The sequence below is a fragment of the Lathamus discolor genome, chromosome 1 (assembly GCF_037157495.1).
Source record: "Lathamus discolor isolate bLatDis1 chromosome 1, bLatDis1.hap1, whole genome shotgun sequence".
In the NCBI taxonomy this organism is placed as follows: Eukaryota; Metazoa; Chordata; class Aves; order Psittaciformes; family Psittacidae; genus Lathamus; species Lathamus discolor.
Genome location: NC_088884.1, coordinates 61,088,811 through 61,111,976, shown reverse-complemented (window position 1 = coordinate 61,111,976; position 23,166 = coordinate 61,088,811). Strand labels below are relative to the sequence as shown.

The window sequence follows — 23,166 nt, the reverse complement described above, 5'->3', positions numbered from 1 at the left end:
TTCACTGCTGGCCCACAGTGTGCAAGGACTGGTGTGTCATTTGAAACATTATTTCCCTTCTTTTATTCCCTTTCCCTCTCCATAGCCTTTGAGGTGCCTCTTCTTGGATTTCTGGCCCTTCCCACACTAAATCGCTGTGTGTGAGCCCTCCCTGGGATTCACAGACTGCCCAAGGTCTCGTGCTGGACCTGGAAAGAAGTGGGCGCTGCTCCTTGTTTATCATGAGCCCTGAGCTCCAGTGCCAAATGCTTTTATTCCCTGGGTATTTAATCAGAGGTCTGCTGGCTCCAGAAGCGGTTATCACCTACTGTCTCCCATCCTGGTCACATTTCTTCAGTTTTATTGCTGCTTATCACAGTTGCAGGGATTGCACTCCAGCTGGCACTGCACTCCAGCTGGATTTGAGTCAGTCATAGATGTTAAAGCATCATTAGAAGTCCTATGTTGGCTGGCTGCCACGCTCTGCTGGATGTGTTTGGAGACTTTTGATCTGCTGGCATCACTGTGCAAATGTCTTGCCTTTGCTGGAATTCTCTACCTCTTCACTTTCCAGATGCTGCACTAGTTCCCCTCCTCAGGAGCAGCCCAAGTTTTAGGACCTAAATCTGCTTTGTTTTCCCTGTCACTCGAGCTGTTGCTTTCAGGGAAGGGGGGATGTGTCCGTGTCCATTCTAGGCTGTTAGGAGCAGCTACTCGGTTCTTCTTTCTCTGTTCCCGTAGCTCCAATGGCAGCACGTTTCATATTTGGAGGCATGCTGTTTGAGTCAGGCCTGTTGCCCTCAGCAACTGGTCTGGAAGGCTGGAGCTGATTTCTCTGGCTGCTGCTTGCTTTCTCTGTTAAACAAATAAGTAAGAGCCTCTCCTAACAGGATAGCAAGAAATTCCTGTGCCTGACTCAGCACTGACAGGAGCAATGGGCTGTGTTTCAGGCTGCTGTCTGCTTCTCTCAGCCAGGAACATGGGCTTTCTCATTGGCTTGCCTCAAGTTCAGCCCAGATGTCTGAGCTTCAATCTCACCACACAGAATACACCAGTGTGTTTCCAGTAGAGTTTTTGTGCCTTTGCCTGCTGCCTCTGTTTAGCTGTGGAAGCATGGTTTCCCATCCCATTGTTCCCTCCCTAGCAAGCACTGTGTTAAAAAAATGGTGCTGTCAGTCCAACCATGGACCACAGTAAGGCAGCATTTATGAATAACACAGAAAAGCTAAATAAGACTTTTAAAACAAGCCTTAGCAGAGAGAGATGCTTTAGTGTGGTGTCATGAAGACACAGAAACCTAACTATGTCCGTGTAGCCTGATTCAGTCATAACTTCCTGTGGCTGCTGCTTTCCTAGCAGGCTTTTGGGTACATGTTCACCTTCTCCACCAGTTCTTTGGACTGCCTCAAGTTAAAGTCTGTGCTTGGTGGCAGCAGGTTGTCTGAATGTCCTAAACTGAGACAAGAGTGTGCCCATGCAGCACTGAAGTAGCACATGTCCAGTCCACCCTGTTACAGTGCCTGTGTGCAAATAGCAAAGATTAGTATTTGGTGATGGGTTTTTTTTCTCAATGCCATGTTGAATATGGGGAGGAAAGAAGTACAAGGCTACTTCTGTGTACTCATTATTACCTTTATTAGCACTAGCTGACTTGTCCTGCAGAGTCCAGCCCCACCCCCCCCGCTTTCCTTGGGCTTTTAAGAGTTGTGCTATACTCAAAATAGTGATAATTTGAAACATTTCCCCAGAGCCTGTGGCTGCTGTTTATGGGAGGGGTAATGCTGCCTGTGGCTGGGGCACAGGGATTCCCCAGCCCTGTTCCTGTCTGGTTGCTGGAGCAGAGAGACTGTACTGTGTATGCAAGGGCAGGCATGGGGCAGAGGAGCAGTGGGGCTGGAGCATGGCAGTGGGGCAGGCGTGAGGCACAACACAGCCTACACTGCCACAACTTCAGGGTGTGTAGGGCAGGGGTATTGCCTTCATGCGGACGTGTTACCCGAGGCTGCTGCACAGCAAATTGCGCAGTGCAAAGTAAAATTACTTATTTGTAAGAATGTGATGCCTTCCGCTTGCTCAGACCTCCCTCTGCCATAGCCTAGTGTGTTGTCAGAGCAGTATTAGGGCATTAAATGATATGGGGATGCTGGTCAAAGGTCAGTTTTGATCCGATTTGCTGCTAGGTTCAGTAAGAGTTAAAGCCACTGATCTATTTTTTGATTTCTGAGTTAACACTTCTCATGTGTGAATGACACTCCGTGTCCCATGTAAGCCTGTCAGCTGAGCAGCGATCTTGGACTGGAGGGGATGGGGAAAGAGAGTGCCGCTCTGGTGGGGGTGGAAGGAGGCAGGATTTTTCTGGTTGCTTTTTCCTCCCCTCCTTCTGAGAGGCAGTATTGCTGCTTGCAGAAAGCAGGATGTGATTACACTTGTTGCATTTTATGCAATGTGGTTTGGGTAATGTAACTTAACATTACGCTCACCCACAGTACTGATGGTGTCTCTAATATACGTAAATCTCTGCAGAGAGAAAAGGACTTGTACTTATATGTAAATAGTCAGCATACTGCCCTGTTTATCTAGCATGTGACCTCTGTTGCACACTGTATTTCCCTGCCTCCCTCCCATCCGGTCCTTTTTATTTAATTGACTTTCCCGGTCCTGACAGTTGTTTTAGGTCCAGAAAACATAAATTCATCCCACACAGAGCTTTCAAATCTCATTTAATTTCTTCCATTACTTCTTTAAGAAATTCTTTTTGCTCTCTTCCAAGACTGAGAATGTGCTGTTTCCCCTGTTTATTTAAACAAGCTTATTTTGTCTGCAGAAACCTTGTCAAATGATATGTTTCTTTTCTACATTTATAATCCTGTGAGGTTTATGTATTGGGAATAATCTTTGTGAGCCGGAAGAAGATTGTCCAATCTTTTTTAAGTTGTCCCACTTTCTGAGTATTGCATCTCATTAGGAATATAGTTGGCTGTTTGCGTGGCTTCCTTTTTCCTCTATATAGCTTGGGGGAGAAAATATATTATTTCATCATCTAGTAATAATGCTTGGCACTATGTTTGCATCTTCAAAGAACTATATGGCTATGAATTGAATAATTTCTATAACATTGTGTGGTAGTTTCTCATTGTTATTTTACAGATGGGGAAAGTGAAAGAGAAATCAAGTGACCTTAAGCCATGAAAGGGGAAAGAAAATCAACTTGAGTTCCCAGCTTCTTGACTTTTACTATGCTGTGACAGCACTGCACTTTTTTCCTGTTTAAACTAAAGAAGAGGAAAAGAAAAAAAAAATTAAAAAAAAAAAAGAGGAAAAGGAGAGCTGTTTATTTTTAATGATCTTGCCTAGCCTTGTGAACTATTTAATTACATGTGTTTGCTGGTGGTGGGGTTTTGGTGTTTGTTTTTAAGTGTGTTGTCTAACTTTACTGGTGTGATTGTCACTTCTTAGTGTGTGGTTGGAGATATGTGAGGAATTGTCTGGAGTGTATAAAGGCAAAACGGTGTGTGAATTGGGTTAGGGTTGCTGGGGAGGGGAGGGTGTCACTTCTGCTCCTTCCATCCTCTTCCCTCTCAAGCCAGAAGCAGGGGAAGCCTTTTCTGCGGTACGTGAAATATTTTTTCCCCATTTTGTTTTCCATCTGAGACTGAGATGGGAAAAGTGAGCCATCCTAAGTGGGGACTGTGTTAACACATGGCATATATAGAAACTAATCCTTCTCGTCTCATCTACCACATGCCATGCTAGGATTTATTTTTTTTCCCCTTCCTGGGCTGCAGTGGAGGTTGTTGGCTCAGGGTGGTGTCTGGGATTACTTCATTTACAGGAATAATGTTATACAACTGCTGGAGGCTGTAGGACTTGATTTACAGCTGCTAAGTTAGCTGAGAAGACCCCCAAATGTGTTGCATGCCATGTAGAAAAAATGAGTGCTGTAAGTAGTGAACTGTGGGATTATGATTCCTGTTACAGAGGAGGTCATGGTAACACTTTTGTTGACTGCTTATTCAAAGTTAGTTAAAACTTTGTTCAGGACTTTGGGCTTTTTACAGCGGTGCTTTGGAGCACTGGGGAGCATCAGAATGGTTCAGCCCTCCTGGGGAGGACAGATAACCTTCTTGGTGAGAAGTGGCTTGGTGCAGAGGAGCACAGAAATCACACAAAGAATTTCTTCATCTTTCTTTGCAAAATCCCATGGCTGCTTCTCTGCAGGCTCTCAGAGGTTCCCTGGCCTCCTTCTGGCTGGCTTCAGGTGCCTTGTTTGGTAAACCTTCTGGCCAGTGTCTACATGATTTAACACAGCTTTATTCTGAGCATGCCCTGCTGGTGAAAGCAGTAGAGAGAGCAGCTGTCTTCAGCCGTGCTCTCCATCTGGGGATGGAAAACTTTACTGAGCCTTTTTTAGGGGATCAAGATTTAATTCCAAGATTATATTTAGTTTTCTGTTTCTGATCGGTGGGACAGATATCCTGAGGCCTTAGATGAGACCTTCAGTGATGGACAGCAGCACCAAGGCATCATAGCCAGTATTTTTTCTTTATCTTTGGGTCCCTGTGTAGCTGATACCTCATTTGTATGTGCTCCTTTCCAGTGTTGAGCAGATCTATCCTGAGCTACAGCATGCTCACAGTGCTCTGATTTCATCCAGTGTTTCTCATGATACCCAAATTGCTGATTACTTGCCAGCTGACTTTCTGAGGAGCTGAATGTGGCTTTTCATCGGTCTGGATGGTTTTCCGTTTCTGGGCTTGGGGAACCCTCAGGGCTGGGTTGGGACCTGAGCTTTGCAGCAGTAGGTGCAGAGCAGTTGGTATGCAGACTTTCATGCTTTACTTGCAAGGGAGCAAGGACTTGTGGTGGGGTCTTTGTGTCTCTGTCATCTGACAACTTTTCTCACTAGGCTTTGATTTCAGCAGCGTAGAAGAAACCTCAGCAGCTCAGCATGTGATGACCTGTGTGTTTGCCTTGGGCTGTTTTGTTGTGGTGGGTTTTTTTTTTGTTTTTAATTTGGGTTTTGTAATATTTTTGAGGTATTGTATCCAGAACTGCTGAGAGCTCCCAAGAATGTGTTCAGGGCAAGCTGCTGAGATCACACTGATACCCTTACCAGGGAATTTTTTTGAGATACTTCAGTATGTCTGCGTGTTACTTTGGTAGTTGAAATTCAAGAGAGGGAGGGAACTACTTGACTATTTACATACTTCTTCCTTCTCCTTTCCCCCCAGTGCAAATTCACCGGAATTCAGGTAACTTCTCAGCTGTGAGAACTGTGTGCTCTTCTGCTCAGCAGAGCCTTCAGAGTTGGATGCTGCGTCTGGCCCCACATGGCAGCAACTCTGCAGGGCACCATTGCCCCGAAGCCCAACAGAATAACTGTGGACCTGAAAAGGGCTTCTCCTGCTGTTGCCTTGCTGTGGCTGTGCCAAGCACAAGAGCTAGGGGCAGAGTTGTTTGGGATTTGGTTGTTGGGTTGTTTTTTTTTCCATGCTTCCTCCTAGCTGTTTGCAAGCAGCAAAGATAAGGGAGAAGCTGTCATGTGTTACAGATGGATCATGAACATCATGGGCACTCAGGAGACTGGGACAGTATGAGGAGAAGGAAGAGAGTGGTAGGAGAAGGGATATCAGCTTGAATGGAAAGAAAGAAATGGGAGACGGCAGTGAGAAGCTGATCATAGCCAGAGTTGGGGGCAGGTACTGTGGTGGGTACCTGAGCCAATACAGTTCCCCATAGTGAACTTGATTATTGCCCTCTGCAGTTATGTTGGTTTAACTAAGAAACTCCATTCTGAAATAACATGAGGGAATACAGAGTATTTTTTTGACTTTTAAGATCTTAAATTTGCAACCTCCACTTTAAACCCGCCTGCCCAACTGCCCATGTCCTCACACCCTCATGTAAACCTTGCATGATACCTGGACTTCTTGTTTCCCCCTTTTTTATAGTTTTGCTTAGCATAGTATGTTTATGATATACATGACCCTGGGATTTGGGGTGGATTTGGGAAAATGCTAGGATTAGCAAAACAGGTGATAATCTTTGATTGCAAAATTAAGCAGTATGAGTTGACATTTAAGGGAAGCAACCTCAACTGATGGTTCAGGAGGAAAGTGTGTTGTGCCATGGGGTGCATAGGATGCCAGCAGGCACATGCCTTCCCTTGGGACTGGCTGGGGTATCCCTGGGCTTCAAGGTGATGGCCAAGGTGTGTGGATGGCTCTTGCCCAAGGGGGCATGGAAGAGGCATTCTTTTTTTGCCTGGGGCATCAAACTGCTGTCAGTTTGCTGGGAACTTTTAAGGTCGTGAATGGAAAACTGTCTTTCCATCTTTCCAGCTGTCCTTGCAATAAATAGGCCAGTTCTTTGCTTCTCTTGTTTTTGAAAGGCTGAAAAGGTTTGACAAGTGATAACCAGGGAGCCTGGCTGTATCCTCTTTTGTGATTAAAGCTGTAAGCTGGCTCTCTGAAGTTAACAGAGCAGTAGCTTCCAGATGAAAAGCAAGGGCCACTCTTGGCAGCAAGACTGCTCCAGAAACCTGCTGGGAGCAGGGACTGGGGATGCGGTGGTACTCCCCTGGCAGCGAGGGCAGCACAAATGGTGCTGGTTACAACCAGGGATGGGCTGAAGCAGGAGCTTTGTGTTGAATCTTCCTGAGCCTTTCAGGTTATCTGAGGCTCAGATCCATACTGCATAAAATTGATGTTTCTCTCAGCCTGCTTATCTGCTGGCCAGCCCATACGCTCACTCCCACATGTTCTCTTATCTTGAAACTGGAGATGCACCTGAAATTGTCCTTTCAGGATTTGGAAGCTTTTTTTTTGATGGAGCTGTGTGTCTGCAAGTGTTTTCAAGGACTCATCACACTTTGAAATCATGGTATTAAAATAATTGCCTTTGAAATGAAGGGAGAGTCATGTGCCCTACATCAGAAATTCCTCTTAGTGCTTATTAAACTGGTATATTAATGTCATGGCTTACATCCACGCAGTGTTTATACTGAATTTTTAGCTGTATCAGTATCTTACTCTCCAGAATAAATGCCATATAATCCTGTTATGAGTAATATTCTGAATTTAAATACCAAAAATAGGACATAGACAAATCTGAGTTACTGTAAGAAAGTAGGAAAGGAAATAGTCCTGCCTTATGAGGAAAGATCAAATTCAATTGAATCATCTAGTGTTTAATGTAATGGTGAGACTAGAGAATTCAGGCTGTTTCATTAGGATAGCACAATGACTGCCATATTTTCTCCTATCTTTCTTTGTTTCCTGAAGGCCTGATTCTCTTCTGATGTACCTCTGCTGAGGTGTGCAATGAGGTGGTAGTTCAGCAAACACCCTTCTTTCATTTTCCTCCCCCCTGAGCAGATCAGTGCACAGTGATTTGAGTAAGCAAAGCAGTAGGGACTTAGCTTGTCCCCCAGTACTAAACCCCTGGTTTGAGGGAGATGTAGTTCCTCAGAGACCTACACTGAGCAGCACTGGTGAGGACAAGATGTGCATTCTGGGAGCAGACTCATCCTTGCTGTGGCAGGTAAGTGTCATCCAAGAGCTCAGATATCTGAAACATCTTCCTTGTTTAACCAAGCCAATGTTCTGATGCCTGGAGGTTCCTTTTCTCATGCCCTTAGCATCTGTTCTTAAATAACCACAATGAAGCTAACAATCATATAAGCATCAATAGTTAATAATAATCAGTACCTGGTAAACTAAGGAAACTAATATTGCTGTCTGTGTGCCCTGCAGGTTGACGACTGAGTAGCCAGCATTTTGCTCCTCACCATGAGTGGCAGAGGCTGTTAACTTTTGGCTAAGTTGCTCTCTGGGTGCTGGGGAGGTGGGTGAGCTTCCTCCCAGACACCCAGGCACTTCCGTGGAAGCTTTGCTTGACTCATTCCCTTCTGCAAGCACAGCCTGAACTCCCACCATGTGAGCTCTCTCATATGATAAAGCAGCCTTTGTTTGCCCTGATTCATTTTTTATTTCATTTTCTGTATGGAGTGAAGTCGATTGGTCAGGGTGGTTCTGTGTAATCTGAAGGAAATATCACCTAGAAATATCTTCTTCAAGAAGTTGCTTTTCTGTGTGATGGCACTTCACATCACTGAACCAGAGTGATCTAGAGCTAGATCCATATTGGAAGAGAACATGTCTTTGTTGCAGATTTGATTTGAGTTTTGTACCTTTAGTTTTTCCTTTGGACCCAAACACCCCCTCACCCCACCACCGTAGCTGTGCCCCAGTAATGCCCCTAAGTGGAGGAAAGAAGATTGAAGCCACAATGATCAGGATGTGTGTGGAGACCTGCTCATGTTTGGTTTGTGGCAGAGGTCATGTCTGGCAGCTGATGGACTGAAGTCAGTCAAGGTGAGGAGAGCTGCTATTTTACTGTGGGCTTTATTACCACAGACCTGATACTACTGAAAGCACCCACGGGTTACACAAAGCTGTCAGGATCTGTATTTTGAGGTCCTGTTTTGATCACTTATTAAACAGGAAGCCAGTGTTCTACCCGTTGACTTCAGTGGCATTAAGGAGCATGCTTGTCAAATGTGGGCTTACACAACTTGCTGATCTCAGGTTGGGTGGGTCTTGCTGACAAGATCCTGTCTCAACATAGAGACTGCCTCTATTTCAGGCTGTGGTTCAGCTAGATCCAGTTTAAGGGGACCAGATTATAAACACTGTGAAATGCTGAGCTGCTGTGAAGACATTTTGCTGATAAGGAGCTGTTCAGAATATTTGGAAAGTTCAAATCTGCTGTGGGACTGGGCAACCAGTCCTGGCTATACTCACAAGGCTCAGTGCCAGGGGCAGTTTGCCTGGTTGGCTTGATGCCCATCAGTCAAGACTTGATGTGCCCTGCATGTCATTCTGCCTAAGCCCCACCAGGCAGTAAAGCAGCTGTGGTGGCTCTGCCATCTGGGCAGTGAACAGCCAGCTCTGTCTGTGTACAGACAGAAAATAGGATTGTACATCCCATCAGGTGCTGGGAGAACCAGTACTGAGCTGACTGTGGCTCTGCTCCCATTTGTATCTGCTGCCAGCTCCCCTCATGAGATGAATATCCGATAGGTGGGGGCTGCCACTCTGCCACGTCTTTGGCTATCTGCAGGAGACCCTTGTTGGCTGTCAGTGTTTCAGCCCCCAAATAGGCTGGCAAGGGAGCAAATGCAGTCTGCAATTGCCAGCTTGCAAGTGCTCACAGGGTCTTTGTGGGTTTGATGTTTTTCCATCCAAGACTTTGGCCCCAATTTCCGTTATTACTGCCCTCACCTTCCTTTCCCCTCTTCTTCTGGTTGCTTACTGTTCATTGCTTCCCTTGCAGTTTTGGACACTAACACCTTTGTATCCTGTCAGTATCTAGAGTAGCTAGCTTTGCCTTCACTTGCATGTTCCTGCTCCTTTACAGCTCATTTCGTTGTTTCATTTAGGGACTTTCCTTGCAGCTGTGCTCCTGTTCAGACCTCTGTCATCTGTGCTGCAGTGCTCTGGGCAGAGAAGGAGTGGTGTGCACAGACCAGCAGGAGTAAGGTATCATGTGCTGTGGATAGTTGCTGCAATCTCTCATTTGGATCGGATGTGTGGTGCCAGGGGGTTTCTTGGTGCCTGGGTGTGGTGTTGAAGGCATGCTTCCATGTTCAGCAGGGTGTTGTCAGCCAGTGATGATCCCCGGTCAGTAAAGGTAGGGGCAGCAGTGCTTTGAGCAACTGAAATAGCTGCATGTTGGGAGGATGGGAAGGAGAAGCCCAACTAGATTGCTATATCAGAAGAAACTATTAGTGTAGTCAGTTATTATGGCAAGAAACCATTTATAAACACAACAAATAGTAGTAATAGACTATGTCTGTCTCCTTTAATGCTTCTACTATCTGATTAGTTGTCAACATCTGTTAATTTCTGCTACTGCAAAAGATACATACGGTTCTGAGGTTTGCATTATTAAGGGTGTGTGTTGTGTATAATTTACAGTGTATTATGACAGCTCTAGTGAAAACTGTGACCCACACCATGGAGCACTGAGATACGGCTGCGTTGCTATCTCCTGTATTATCTAGAAGAAATTTGGAGCCTTGCTAGCGTCACAACAGGAGAGGAAACGTGTAGTCATGTTACCTTCATTAGGCATTTGCATATGGCTCTTTGGAGCACAGTACAGCACAGGGTTGCTGGCCTACGGCCACATCAGCTTCTTGGGATCTTGTCAGGTCTTGCAAGGAAAGGAGTAACAGGCTGGGTCACAGATCTCGGACAAGAGAACCTCCAAGGAACCCGCTGTTGTTACAGAGATACTGGAGGCATCCTTGTGATGCCGTGTGTATTTTGGCATGTGTGCAATGCTGGGGGTGTGTGTGTCTATTGTTAATTACTTGATACTTTCTTTCTTTGGAAGAGCACTGTGTTATTTTCTAGTGTTAGTGGGAAATAGCACTTGATTCACATCTTCCCCATACTTTGCCCAGTTCTAAATGATTTGAAGATGAATTGCTTGGGATCTGCAGACAGGTGTAGCTTTGATTATTTATGAGATAATGATTGCTCGGTCAGATTGGATATCCATCTGCACTGAAGTCTGGCCTTAGTAGCAGTGTGGAGCTGTGCTTGAGATTCGTGGATGTTATTTCCATGTGAAGTGCTGTCTTCCTCCCTACTTTCCCATGAGTAAGTTCCCACTGGGGAGAATTTTGCACAGGTAAATGAACATGTGCTCTACTCAGGCAGGCTGTACTTGTTAAAAATAGCCATGAAGATGAGAGTAACTGGAGTCCCAGCTCAGGTGAGCAACTTCTAACCTAAGCTCTTCAGAGTGACTGGTTTATCTAAGCAATTTCTTTTGATTTAATGCCCAATTTACTTCATCTTTGTGTCTGTCTTCGGTCAGGTTAGCTCTCTTGAGAGTGGTAGCTGGAATTAGGAAAATAATGTATTTTTCACAGCATAGACCTACCCTTATTGCTGGCAGACTGCTGTGTAGATGTTCAAGATTGCTCTCCCCACCTAAGCTGGAAGTTTCCTGCCTTGGGCCACACTACCGTAGTACCAGGAGAGCCCTGGGCCTGCAGGCTGCTGCAGTGTGAGGTGGCTTGTGAGTACAGAGCAGGTGGTCTCAGCAACTAGAAGCACTGCCAAGAACGTCCTGAGGGAGTGCCTCTGGTGTGGGGACTCACCTGCAGCCAGAAATGTTTCCTCTGGCTGGAAGGAATATTGTGGCTGTCTGGCCGTGGCGTCTCATCATTGGCTTCAGGCCTGAAGAAGTTCTCTGTCCCAGGATCTGTTGCTTTCCCTCCTTCCTCCTGCAAGCCCCCAGAGCAGCCCTTGTAGCTGGAGTGCTGCTTTCTGGGCACAAGCCCCGTTGCTGGTCAGTGGCTTCAGTGCTGAATGTCTCCTCCCAAGGCTCCCAGGCACATGGTCAGATCAGGCTGGCTTTCCTACCTATTTACTCAGCGGGCTGCCCTTGAAGCACATGGTGTCAGGGATGACCTAGGTACCTTACCTAGACCTGCCTCTTACCTGCCAAGTACACACTCATGCTGAATCACTTCCCTCCATGGAAGGTCAACCTCTTCAATATTGACCTTATCCTTCCACTGCTGGGTCCCCTATTTCAGGTACCTGAATGTCCTTTGGCTCTTTTTCTTCCTGCTGCAAGGTAACACAGACAAACTCAGTCTTTGCAAAGAAAACCCCACCTTGGCCCCCCAAAAGCTGGTAGTATCTTTCCCAGTGAGACCACTGCCACAGCCAGGACCTCCTGCAGCATCAACACAAGAGGTGGGATTTGATCTGGGGTCTGTCCTGGGTTGTGCTGAGCTGGAAGAGAGTGTCCAGAAGTGAGAATGATCTTCAGCACTGAGGACAGAGCAGGTATTGCAGTATAGCAACAGCAAGGTATATTCTACTTAAACAAATTTTTTTCTAGAAATCGTAAGCAAATTTTGCCTGAATAACATTGAAGTAGGCTTGCTCAAGCTTTGAAACTGACACAATAATGTCAGGAGTGTGACTGAACATCATCAATCATTTCATTGATAACTGAGGCTTGGATTAGACAACAAGTAGTTGTCTTGTTCCTGTTATTTTCCCAAGTTGCTCAGTTTTAGACACAATAATGCAACATGGGGAATTAAATCCGTACTTTTTTGAAGGTTTTTAATTAGCTGGCAGTACTGATTCACGTCCTGCAGTCTGTAAAATACAGCACATTGCATTACTTCATCTTGGATAGCGCTCCACTGTCTCTTTAAAGACAATTTAAATGGATTATTAGGGGAGGAGGGGAAAAAAACCCACCTGTAAAACCCTGCCAACAAAACCAGAGCACAGAAATGGCAATTTTGTATTCTTGACATTTCTCAGAAAGCTGCTTAAGATTATCTCCTTAAAATGGCAGATTTTGCCTGCAAGTCAAGTAGAGGAGCGGGAATTGATATTTCATTAAAATACTCTGAGAAGCCTGAATGCATTTATGATATTTGAGACATTTGCAGGGAAAAATGAGCTTGGTATTTGGAACCTTCAGAAGTTTTAATGAAAGGTAAAAAACAAATCCCAAAGGCCGGCTGTGTGTTTCGGATACCTCCACTGCCACATATCTGCTTCTTGCCACACAGAGATACCTGATTCTGGCTGCTGCTTTTTTTTTTTTTCCCTCTTCTTTTTCTGAATGTACATGTGAAACCTTTTATTTTAATCATGTCAGGCTAAGAAAGTTGGGGCTGTTCAGCCTGGAGAAGAGAAGGCTGCCTCATAGCAGCCTTCCAGTACCTGAAGGGGGCCTGCAAGGATGCCGGAGAGGGACTCTTTGTTAGGGACTGTAGTGATAGGACAAGGAATGATGGCTTCAAAATTAAACAGCGGAAGTTCAGGTTAGATATAAGGAAGAAGTTCTTCGCTGTGAGGGTGGTGAGGCACTGGAATGGGTTGCCCAAGGAAGCTGTGGCTGCCCCATCCCTGGCAGTGTTCAAGGCCAGGTTGGACAGGCTTTGAGCAACCTGGTCTAGTGGAAGGTGTCCCTGCCCATGGCAGGGGGCTGGATCTGGATGAGCTTAAGATCTTTTCCAACCCAACCATTCTCTGATTCTAATGTTGGATGTTCAATCAGAATTTAGAAAAACTGGAGTGCTGATTGCTCTTATACATTATAAAATGTCTAAGATGGACTTTCTTCCAAAACTATCAAGAAAAATTAGGAGACTGTGGCTTTCTCAGGGATCTGCCATGTGGACAGAGCTTTTCTCGGGGTGTTGTTTGCTTTTGTTTATTTGTCCATTTTTTTTGAGTTTTTTGTTTTGGTTTTGGGTGATTTTTTTTCATAGAATTGAGGTTTATTCTGAGTGTTCTGCTCTACTCTCACCTCACAACATGAAGGAGCTGGGCTTCTGTCAAAGATTTTTTACTTTAGGTTGGAAAAGTTGGGAGATCAAAAACATAAACTGCAGAATAAGGCCTATAACAGCAGGAGTTGTGTAGGGAATGTTATTTTGGAAAGCACTACTTCGGCATTTCTCATTAACTTGTATTTAGGGCAACAAGTTTAACATTATTTTCCAGTCAGATTGTATTGCAATATATCTTAAACTCAGAAAATAAGTAAATTTCTTTCCTTCAGTCACTTTTTAAACTAAGGCATTTTCCAATTGGGAAAACCATTATTAATGAAATACAATATATTGGCAACATATTGTTTTAAGGCTTTAACAGCACTAATCTTGCCCTTAGTTTCATGCTCTGTGTACTTATTTCCCCAAGTTTCCACCGGGCTTCCTGTTGGACTTAGAGCTTATTTGCACACAGCATTTATCTTCAGTGATCAAGTAATGCTGTTTCCCTGGATAAAGTAGTTGAAGCGTGCAGTGAATTGCAGGAGCACCCAACTTAGCAAACTTTAGCCATAGTTACAGTGGCTGGTTTTGAAAGTTTGTCCCAGAGAAGTCCCTGTGTTACAGCATTTAAGCAGTTAGAGCTTTCTTGTAGTCTTGCTTTTTGGACTAGAAAACCCTTTAATAGCAGTGTTACTTCAGTAACACAGTATTTGCAAGGTATTCCAGCACTTGCAAAACTGCAGTATACTGTGAGGGAGCACGCTCATGGTGACTGATGCATAGAAAATCATTTGCAAAAGTAACAGGGTTACTTGGTGTAGATGAATCCGTTGATGCAAGTGGCAGAGTTCCATCCTGTAAGGAGGGTAATTACTGTGGTGTTGCTGGGTGGGGGTGGACTTGGTACGCAGTGGACCTTTCTGTGAGCATTCAGCACACTTGTGATCTAGAACTGCTCCTGTTTCTGTCCGGTAACTGACAAGCCACTTAAATTACTCTGCTACAGGCTGTTACTGGGCAGTAGTAAATTACAATCTGTCCCTGAGAGAAAGCGTACTGGACTCCAGCATGAAGCTGTATGATGGTTTACATTCTGAAGTAAGTAATTTTTCTTTTCCTAAACAGGGATGAAGCTGTAAGTCTATTGTATATGTAAAGTAAACATTCTTGCCAGTTTTGGATTTACTCTTCCATTTTTAAGCAGCAGGATCATTTTTTGTAATCAGGGCCTTGGAATCATCAGTGTCTTCTGCAAGCCCAGGCTACACTTTCTGAGTGCTTGCTTCCCATTCAGTAGAGCAAGATCTTCCTCTAAGGGAGGATCCCATCCTAACTTTAGCTAGGGAAACAAAATCTGCAGTGCTTCAGAGCTAAATATAGCCTGAATCAGAATCAGTCCCTCCAGTGATGGCTCAATAAACACATGAAAAATGATCAGCCTTAACAAAGGGGAATATAGGGGCAATAGTTTTAAAGTAGTTCTTTTTATAGATCTATTATATATGAAGCAATAATCAGCCTTTTTAAACTTCTCTAGTGCTTTAGAACAATCAAGACTTATCTCCAGGTAACTCCTGAGCTTCCATGTGTGCCACGAAGGATTTGGCACCAGGTGTTCACACAGTTGCTGAGGAAGCTGCTGTTCATGGTGGTGATGTAAAAGTATAATGACTTGTTTACTATTGCTTATTTAAGGTGGACTTTTGTGACTTGGTTTTGGGTCAGGGTTTTTTGGCATGGTAATAGAGGACATCTTCTAGGTCCTTTGTTTTTCCCAGCTGGTTCAGTGAGGTCCTTGGTTGAGGCACAGAGACCTGGTGCATCTTGCCAGCCGCCCCCTTTCACTGGCAACTATCACAGTGTTTTAGGAGTCCTGTTGAGTTCCCCCACTTGCCTCTGAAAAAAAACATTGAAGATTATCAGCTCATCCCTATTAAACTTCATAAAGGTCTTGACAGTGCATGTGGATATTTGTTCTTCCCATGTGCAACCTCCTCCCTCCTGTGGCCTTCATGGACTGGGCACTTCTAGTGATCACAAGTTCCCTTTTGATTTCAGCAAGACTGTTTGCATCCTACAGCTTAAACCTGTGTTGTTCACTGGTTGCAGGATCTTTAGGCATGGATGGGGCTGGGGCTGTCCCCTGTTTTTATTTACCTTTGGTACATGAGAAATGGTGAAAATTGGCACACGGTTAATATATACCTTTCTACAAGACTGAGTCTTATCCCCCACAAGAAGTCTGGGAAAGTGAAACATTTTTAATGTCTGCTTCTTTTAGCATCAGATGTCTAACTTGATTTGTATGTAAGTAGGAAAACTTTGAAGTGTTGCTGAAATACAAAGGGAAAATACTTCAAAGAAATGTAGCCTTAAAAGTGTATCTGATCCCTTGAGATTTTTGAAGTTTTATCTTGAGATTATATATTCAGAGGAACGTTTGTATGGAAATACTAAAGATCATTAATTCATCCAAAACACTGTGGAGTGTTGCCTGTCAGAATGCATTGAACTATTTTGTACTAGTTTTGAATTCACATCATGGCAGATCATGGGAAATCAAAACTAGTACAGAAGCAAAACTTCACCCTTCTATGTTGCCAATGTCCGTGACACAGTAAGAAGTTAACATGGTCTCTGGTAGGGAAGCCAAAGTACAGAGCTGCCTACAGCATGAGTCTGTGTCCAGCACAGATCCCTGGATAAGGCCAGATAAAACCACAGTCTGTTAAGCTCCCAAAATCTCTGATCTCTATTGGTTTATCTACTGGAGTGGGGCCATGGTGGTCTTTGGGAGGCAACAGGCTGTTGGATTACAGACTGCTCTCAAATATCTTGAATTTTGGGAGAGTTTCAGATCTTGGATCTGAACTTTTTTTACAGTTGGGCATCCATTCCTGTAAAAACATGCCCCTCTGGGCTGGGGGAGGGGTTGTTTTTCCTGTTGGCAAACAAGGATTCTGGCATCAAAGTTTTTAATTGCAGGAATTACATTAGCAAGTCCCAAGAGCTCCAGGGTGACTGTGTGCTGGAGCAGCTAATTAGATGTGTATAAATCATGGGCTAGGCAGACCTTAAATCCTATCTTCTGTTACAGTGGGGCTTAGGAAAGTTAGAAAACTATGAAGTTACACAAGAACTACTTTGTCCCAATACAAATACAAAACAGCAGTGAGGGTACTTTTGGTCGTTTTATGTTATAAAAGCAACTTTTAATTAAAATACTATTAAATGACTTGGTTTTGAGCTTTTATTTTAACTATATCTGTAAGTTGAGGGAAGGGAAACAGTTAAGCAGCCTAAGATGGTTGGGTTTTTTTCTCTATTGCAGACTTAAGAAAAAAGAGTCAGGTGATCCTGCCTTCCCCCAGTCACATCCCTTCTATGCCTTACTATATTACATGTCAAATAAGGGACTTCCTGTGTTCAAACTTCCAGGATATTCTCAGATCACATCAAACTTCCTTCAGCATCTATGTGATTATATAGTATTTTTTCTTTCTTAATGAAAACTGAGATCCAAGTGGAATTACCTCACTGTAAGATCTTGAGTTTTGGGAGAAATCTGATATTGCAAGGTTTCTGGTGTGTAAAACTGGGTTTCCAACAGTCTGTAAATCTCACTGACATATCAGAGTTGTTGACAGGCTTAAACACATTGCAGATACTTAGTAATGGAGATGGGCAATTCAACTCTTGCCCAGGGCAGTATTTCTGCATTATTGTTGTTGTAGTATGATTTAGCCACACCTAAATTTGCTTCAGATTCCTAGACTTGGATCATGGCACCACTGGGCTGGGCAGTACAGAATGGTGTGTGCTACCCCATCCACTGCTTATCCTGGCGCCTGAGGAAGCTTTGCCGCCTCTTGTTTTGGTTAGACTGCACTGGGTACCCAAACCAGGTGGTTTATAGGTGCATTGGCACTGTGCTATTGCAACTGGATTATAAAACTTCATGCACCTCACTTAAAAGTTATCTTGCTCTCTATTTTAGTGCATTATAGTCCTGTCTTCTACTGGCAGCCTACTGTTTGTAAGCTTAGTAATAAACCACGAATTATAGCTATATCTAATGAAACAGACATTCGGCTTTGTTCTATGTAATTAAAACAAAATGTTTCACACTTAGCAGATCATCTGTAGCAAGTAACCTTAGTCTTAGTAACCTTGTTATGCCACAGAAATCTAAGTAGGCTTGTAGCAGCTGCAGTTCTGTCCCCAGTTGGCATCAAACATGCATTGATGCAAGCATGTCTTAAGTTTCTGACTGCTAAGATTTTTCTTCATTTCATGAGCTGCATCTTCCTCTGTTGTAAAGCTGGCATTTTCTGTTCATCTTGCTAATGGGGCCATGGGTGATGGAGTGGATATTTCCCTCTCCCACATGTGCACGGAGGCTTGGCCAAAGAATGGAGAGTGGCTGCTCCCTTCCATCCCTAGGTCTTTCTCTCTTCCTGAAGAAGAAGCACAAAGAAGTCTCCTTTTCCCCTGCCATCATCTGTCTTTCCAGCTTCCTTCCTCTTCCTGTGGCAGAAGAAAAGGAATACAGTAGAGCTGGGACCAGGTTTGATTCATGCTGTTCCTGCAGAATTTGCAGCTCTGACTTCATGGTAAGCTGTTGCCTTCCTGCATCTTGCTGGTGAAAGTCCTCTTTCCTTCCTGTATTATTTGTACCCCATAACCCTCCAGCCCATCCCAGCATTGTTTCCTTTCCCCTAGCATTGACATCTCTTTTTTGTGAGCTATTCTAAGCCCCAGCCACAGCTCAGCCAAGACCTCACTGAGTTCTTAGCCTTGGGTAATGCTGGAGGACAAAGGGCTCCAGGATATGAAAACATCTTTCTGCAAGGGATGGTGAGGGAAGTGTTAGTCTGCCGAGGAGAGGCTGAGACAGGATGGAGATGTCTCTATCTCAGAGCAAGAAGAACTGACTGCAGGCTTTCAAGAAGAAGGAGTGGGCAGCAGGAGAGCTGGTTTCTGTGTCCTAGCTGAAAAATTGCCTTTGCACTGAGAAGCAAGGCTGGCCCAAGGGCAGGCATGACACAGCTCCCTCAGCTAAGTAATGCTGTGAGTTAGGCAGCAGTGCAGACAGCATTTGGCTCCTTAAACTTGTACTGTAGTAGTAGTTTTTTTGGTGGGATTTGCTTGCTTGCTACTCATCAATTCATCATTCGGAAGAATCATACAATGGTTTGGTTTGAAAGGGACCTTAAAGATCATCCAGTTCCACCCCCTCTGCCATGAGCAGGGACACCTTTCTGCTAGACCAGGTTGCTCAAAGCCCCGTCCTGTCTGGCCTTTGAACACACCCAGGGATAGAACATTCACAGCTTCCTTGGGCAGCTTGTGCTAGTGTCTGACCAGTCTCACAGTAAAGAATTTTTTACTGATATCTAGTATAAATCTCTCCTCTGTCAATTTAAAGCCATTCCCCCTTGTCCTGTCACTCCATGCCCTTGTAAAAAGTCCCTCTCCAGATTTCTTGTAGGTTTCCTTTAGGTACTGGGAGGCTGTTACACGTTCTCCCTAGAGTCTTCTCCAGGCTCAAAAAGCCCAACTCTCTCAACTCTCTCAGCCTATCTTCAGACAGAAAAGGACCCTTTTCTGGTGCTGAGGGCACTTGGCTTTTGTCCTTCATCTCTTGGCACTGAAATGTTGGTGTTGAAAAAGCAAGACAAAATCAACAGCACTCCACCCCATGGCTGAAAAAGAATAAGAAAGCTTTGCTTACTCCAGTGTTACTGAAATCCCTAGTTACCTGACTTTGGGCTTTGTTGTCGTAGGGAGTGGAGGTTGTACCCTGGGAAGAGACTTGGGGGACAGAAGCAGGTCAAGAGAAAGTGTGGGAAGGACAGTACTGGGGAAGAGCCATGTCTGTGAGTGCCTCTTCACCGTGGCCTTGAGAGGGGGGCCCCAGAGCTGGGCATCAAACTCAGGCTGTTCCTGAGGAAAGAGATGGGGGAGAGCATCCTGTCAGTGCTGCATTCCCTGGGCAAGAGGCAGCTGGGCAGCGTGTCGCTCTGCAGCGTCTTCATCTGCAGCTGCTCTGGCTGGCAATGGGTTAGCACGCAGCTGTCAGAACACAGAGGTGACAGCGTTTGCCTTTGCTATCTCACTGATGATATCAGACCTGCATGTTTCAGAATGTGTCTTGCACATGAACTCTTTAGGCCTCTTCAAAGCTGAGGACTAATTCAGAATTTGAAGTCTGTGTTTTGAAGTGCGCATCTGATATTTCAGGAATCTCAAAGGTCCATTTTTAATAGTGATTAAAGTCTCATGCTGCCTAAGCAGGTTGTCTTGATGTAGACCTTCTCAGGTCCCCAGGTGTACTGCCAACACTACCAAGTATTGGCAAAGGGCTTTAGGAGAAAGGAAAATATGAGGCCCACATGTTTTTGAGGTAAGCAAGAGAAAAAAGAGACAAAATTGGCCTCCAATTTATTATTTTTCATGTTTCCTCCCTATATTTTTTCTCTTCAAAATGCAGCCCTATTCTACTATATGGGGAGGAGAGGAAGTCCTCAACCATGTTGAATTTTACCCTGCTTTTTTTTTTTAAATACCAAGAAGGTAAAGATGGCAAATCACGCTCTATCAAGGGGTTGTTGGTGAATCAGTGATGGTACTGGCAACCTCAAGTTCTCCAATAGCATGGTCTTTAACAACCAGAAATATCCTCATAAACAAAGCATGTACTTCAGATATCATACACTGCTTTTACATATTTCTCCAGAAAAGTAAATCTTAAGATAGCAAAATCAGAGGCAGATAGAAGGGGAAGGATGCAATGCTGGGACTTTATATGCAAATTTTCTCCATGTAACAGTTGATGCTGTGGAATTACAAGGTATTGGGTTTTCTCTTGTTTTTTACAGACACATATGAAAATACTGTTCAAGCTAAATATATTTTATTTGCTTTCTGGGCTTTTCATGGTGGGTGCTCTCTACTTTTGCTTTGTGCTGTGTCAACCCTGGAATTGTGGATCTGTAAACTCATAGACGTGGAGGTCAAAATGTAAAGCCCAAACCTTTTCAAATCTGGAAGCTTGTGAATTTGATCTCTAGATCCAGCCCATTAAAACAAAGTAGTGTGAGCTATGAAATCAGATCTAAATGTGGGTCTGCGCTCAGGATTTGGTGGGTTTGAGGTATTTTTGAAGAACTACCTTTAGGACTCTTAGCCAACAGTGCCTCTTTTGTTTCATAGCCTGTGTGGCCACAGCGTGTCAATAACATGTTGCTGGGGAATGTGTGGCATTTCCTTGCTTACATTAGCAGTCTTGGGGTGAGGAATGAATATCTCGATTGTTTTTCTAATCAACAGACCCAAGGAAAATGTGAGAAAATAGCGCATTAATTTCTCGAGTCTCCAAAGTGAGTAGTTAGTTGGAGGCATTTACTAAGGTTATCCAGTAAGACGTGAACAGCCTAAAGGCAAGTATATCTGTGAGGTTTTTTGTGTTTCACCTTGTATTGCTTGTGAGTAAAGAGTGAAAGTGAGCCTGAGGAGTGTTTGCAGACAGGTATTTGCATTACACAGCTGCTTTGCAGGTAAGGTACTGCTGTTCCAGCCGCCTCTGTGTCTTCTACCGATCAGAGCTCACTTGTGCATCACACAACAACATGACCTGTCACCTGCTCTATTTTTTAAACTCCTTTCGTTTACAGCAGAAAAAGAGCTGCTGGAGAACAGGGTAGCAGAGATAAGCAGCCAGAATGACTTCAATGCTGCAGACCAAAATAAATAGTTTGTTTTATAATTGGATATGAATCTAAGCCATAAACCTTGACTCAAAGACTTTGGGTGTTTATATAAGCTGTTTACTGTGTATACATCTCTGTCAAAGTATCTGAAGGGTGCTTATCTTGTTGAGGCTTAGCTTTTGCATCACAACTAATGTGTTTAACAAATTTCAGGGCGAAGCGCAAGAACACATCTGAGCTGCCTGGTAATAAAAGTTGTTGTGTGATCTGAGGGAAGTTTTTTCCCAGGTATAAACAATTTTATCTTGGAAGGTCTTCTGTGCTTTATGTTCTTAAAATACTTTTAAGTCTTTTCTATGGCTTGATACCTTTTTTCTCAAGATATTCCTAATGTACTATGGGATGGGCTTTCAGCCTCAGTGTGCTTCCATTCATTTTTATCAGTTAAAGGAAATAACGTTTATTGTATAATAAAGAAATACTGAAATTCAGGGAACAAAGAAAGGATCTAGAGTTAGAGAGCAAAGGGACATTTGTTGCTTTTTTTGTAGTCCTGGATAATGCAAGAACAGTTTTGCTTTGATGTAATTGACTGGAGTGAAGCAACTTCAAGAATAAATTTGTATACATATAACTAGACATTATCAGTTGAAGTAAGCCTCTGCCCATGTTTGGGTTGGGTTGAATTCATAATAATGTTTATCATTTTTGCATGGTTGAGTATCGGGCTCTTGAAAGGTGCTGAGCCTGCAGGTTAGTGAGGCCAAGGCCACTTCAAGGCCAGGGCTACTCGTAGCCGTCCGTCTGGAAGGGAGGACTTGTACATGGAAAGACCAGCCAGGAGGACGTTCCTGGTCTCACCAGGCCTCCTTGCTTGTGTAATAGCTATTCTGCCATACTGGGACAGAAGAGCATGGGAGTAGCTGCCAGGGACGTGTTTATATAAGCTGTTTGCTGTGTATACCTCCCCATGCACAGGTACCTCCATGCCGTGGCCAGGGCCTCCCCTTGGGGAAGGGGGTAAATACCTGAATTAGGTGGCTCAGAGCATATTTGGGATATAACTAGTTTCCTGTCCCTGCCTCATGCTAAGATACTTCTCTACGTTAGTCCTTTAACATATTTCCAGCATTTCTAATTTTACTTTTTAGATTTGTTTTTCTCTTGCAAAACACCAGAGCAATATATTCAGCAGGATCCATTTTCTTTTTTAGTTTCTTCTTTCAGGCCTGGAAGATAGGAAATGGAGTAATCTTTTGTGTTAAAATTAATGTTAATGACTTCTAGTGTAAACTAGCTGAATATATTCATTACTAAGTGTTAAAATGCTACTGACTGGTGACACTATAGTTAAGCATCTTCCTAACATCCCATGAGAAATTGTGCCAGGGATTTAGAGTGAAGTCCCTTGAAGCTGTTTTTATTTGTGATTGAAATGTGTTTTGCAAATAAGTCTCTGCATGTTTGTGTTTCTCTTCTGGCCTGCCAGAATAAAGAATAAATAGATGTGATTATGTGTCTGAAATTTGTCTTCATAGAATAGACCTTTATCTTGTAAAAATTGATTAATTGCTAAGAATGTGTTGGTTTACTGTTGAGGGGCAGAGAGATGCTTCAGACTTCTCATGCAGTCATCTCATATAGGACTGAGAGTGGAGGAGGGACATTAATTTTGACAGCAAGGTGAAATTTGAGGTCTGTCTTTTGCTGTGGAACAGGTCTCTCCCACCATCCTCCCTGTAAAAGATGACTGAATTTGCTAGCTTTTTTCGTTGTGTTTTTGTGATAGACTGCTCTGGGTTAACAGCCTTTTCGTGTGGGTCCTTTTTTTACTTTCTACAGCTTTCAGAAACAAGCCCTAATGAAGATTTTCAATTTCTGTGTACCAAAATTCCCTGGTTTAAGGAGTGTTCTGTAGCAATGGAAGAGCTGGGAAATTCAGTTCGCTCATCTTACTGCATCATATCATGAAAATAATATGTAGCTGGCGCTTTTTTTCCAAATGCTGAGCGCTGGCAAAGCAGGCAGGGGCGTTGGAACTAGATGATCCGTAAGGTTCCTTCCAACCCAAACCACTCCGTAATTCTATGTGTACGAAGAGGAAGGTGAGTGGGAGAAAAGGCCAACCCCCGCCCTTTCCTGGAG

General features: G+C 43.9%; 1 protein-coding gene across 11 annotated transcripts in view; it reads left to right on the top strand.

Annotated features, from left to right (window-relative positions):
- The window catches only part of PPFIBP1 (PPFIA binding protein 1), a 115,478-nt gene that overhangs the window by 36,869 nt on the left and 55,443 nt on the right, over positions 1-23,166 (top strand). Inside the window, exon 1 of one of the 11 annotated variants that reach the window (XM_065673583.1) lies at positions 17,903-17,922. The exons of the other annotated variants lie outside the window; for them this stretch is intronic. The gene's annotated coding sequence lies outside the window, so the exon portion shown is untranslated. Of the gene's footprint in view, positions 1-17,902; positions 17,923-23,166 lie in introns of those variants that run through there. 11 annotated transcript variants of the gene reach the window in all.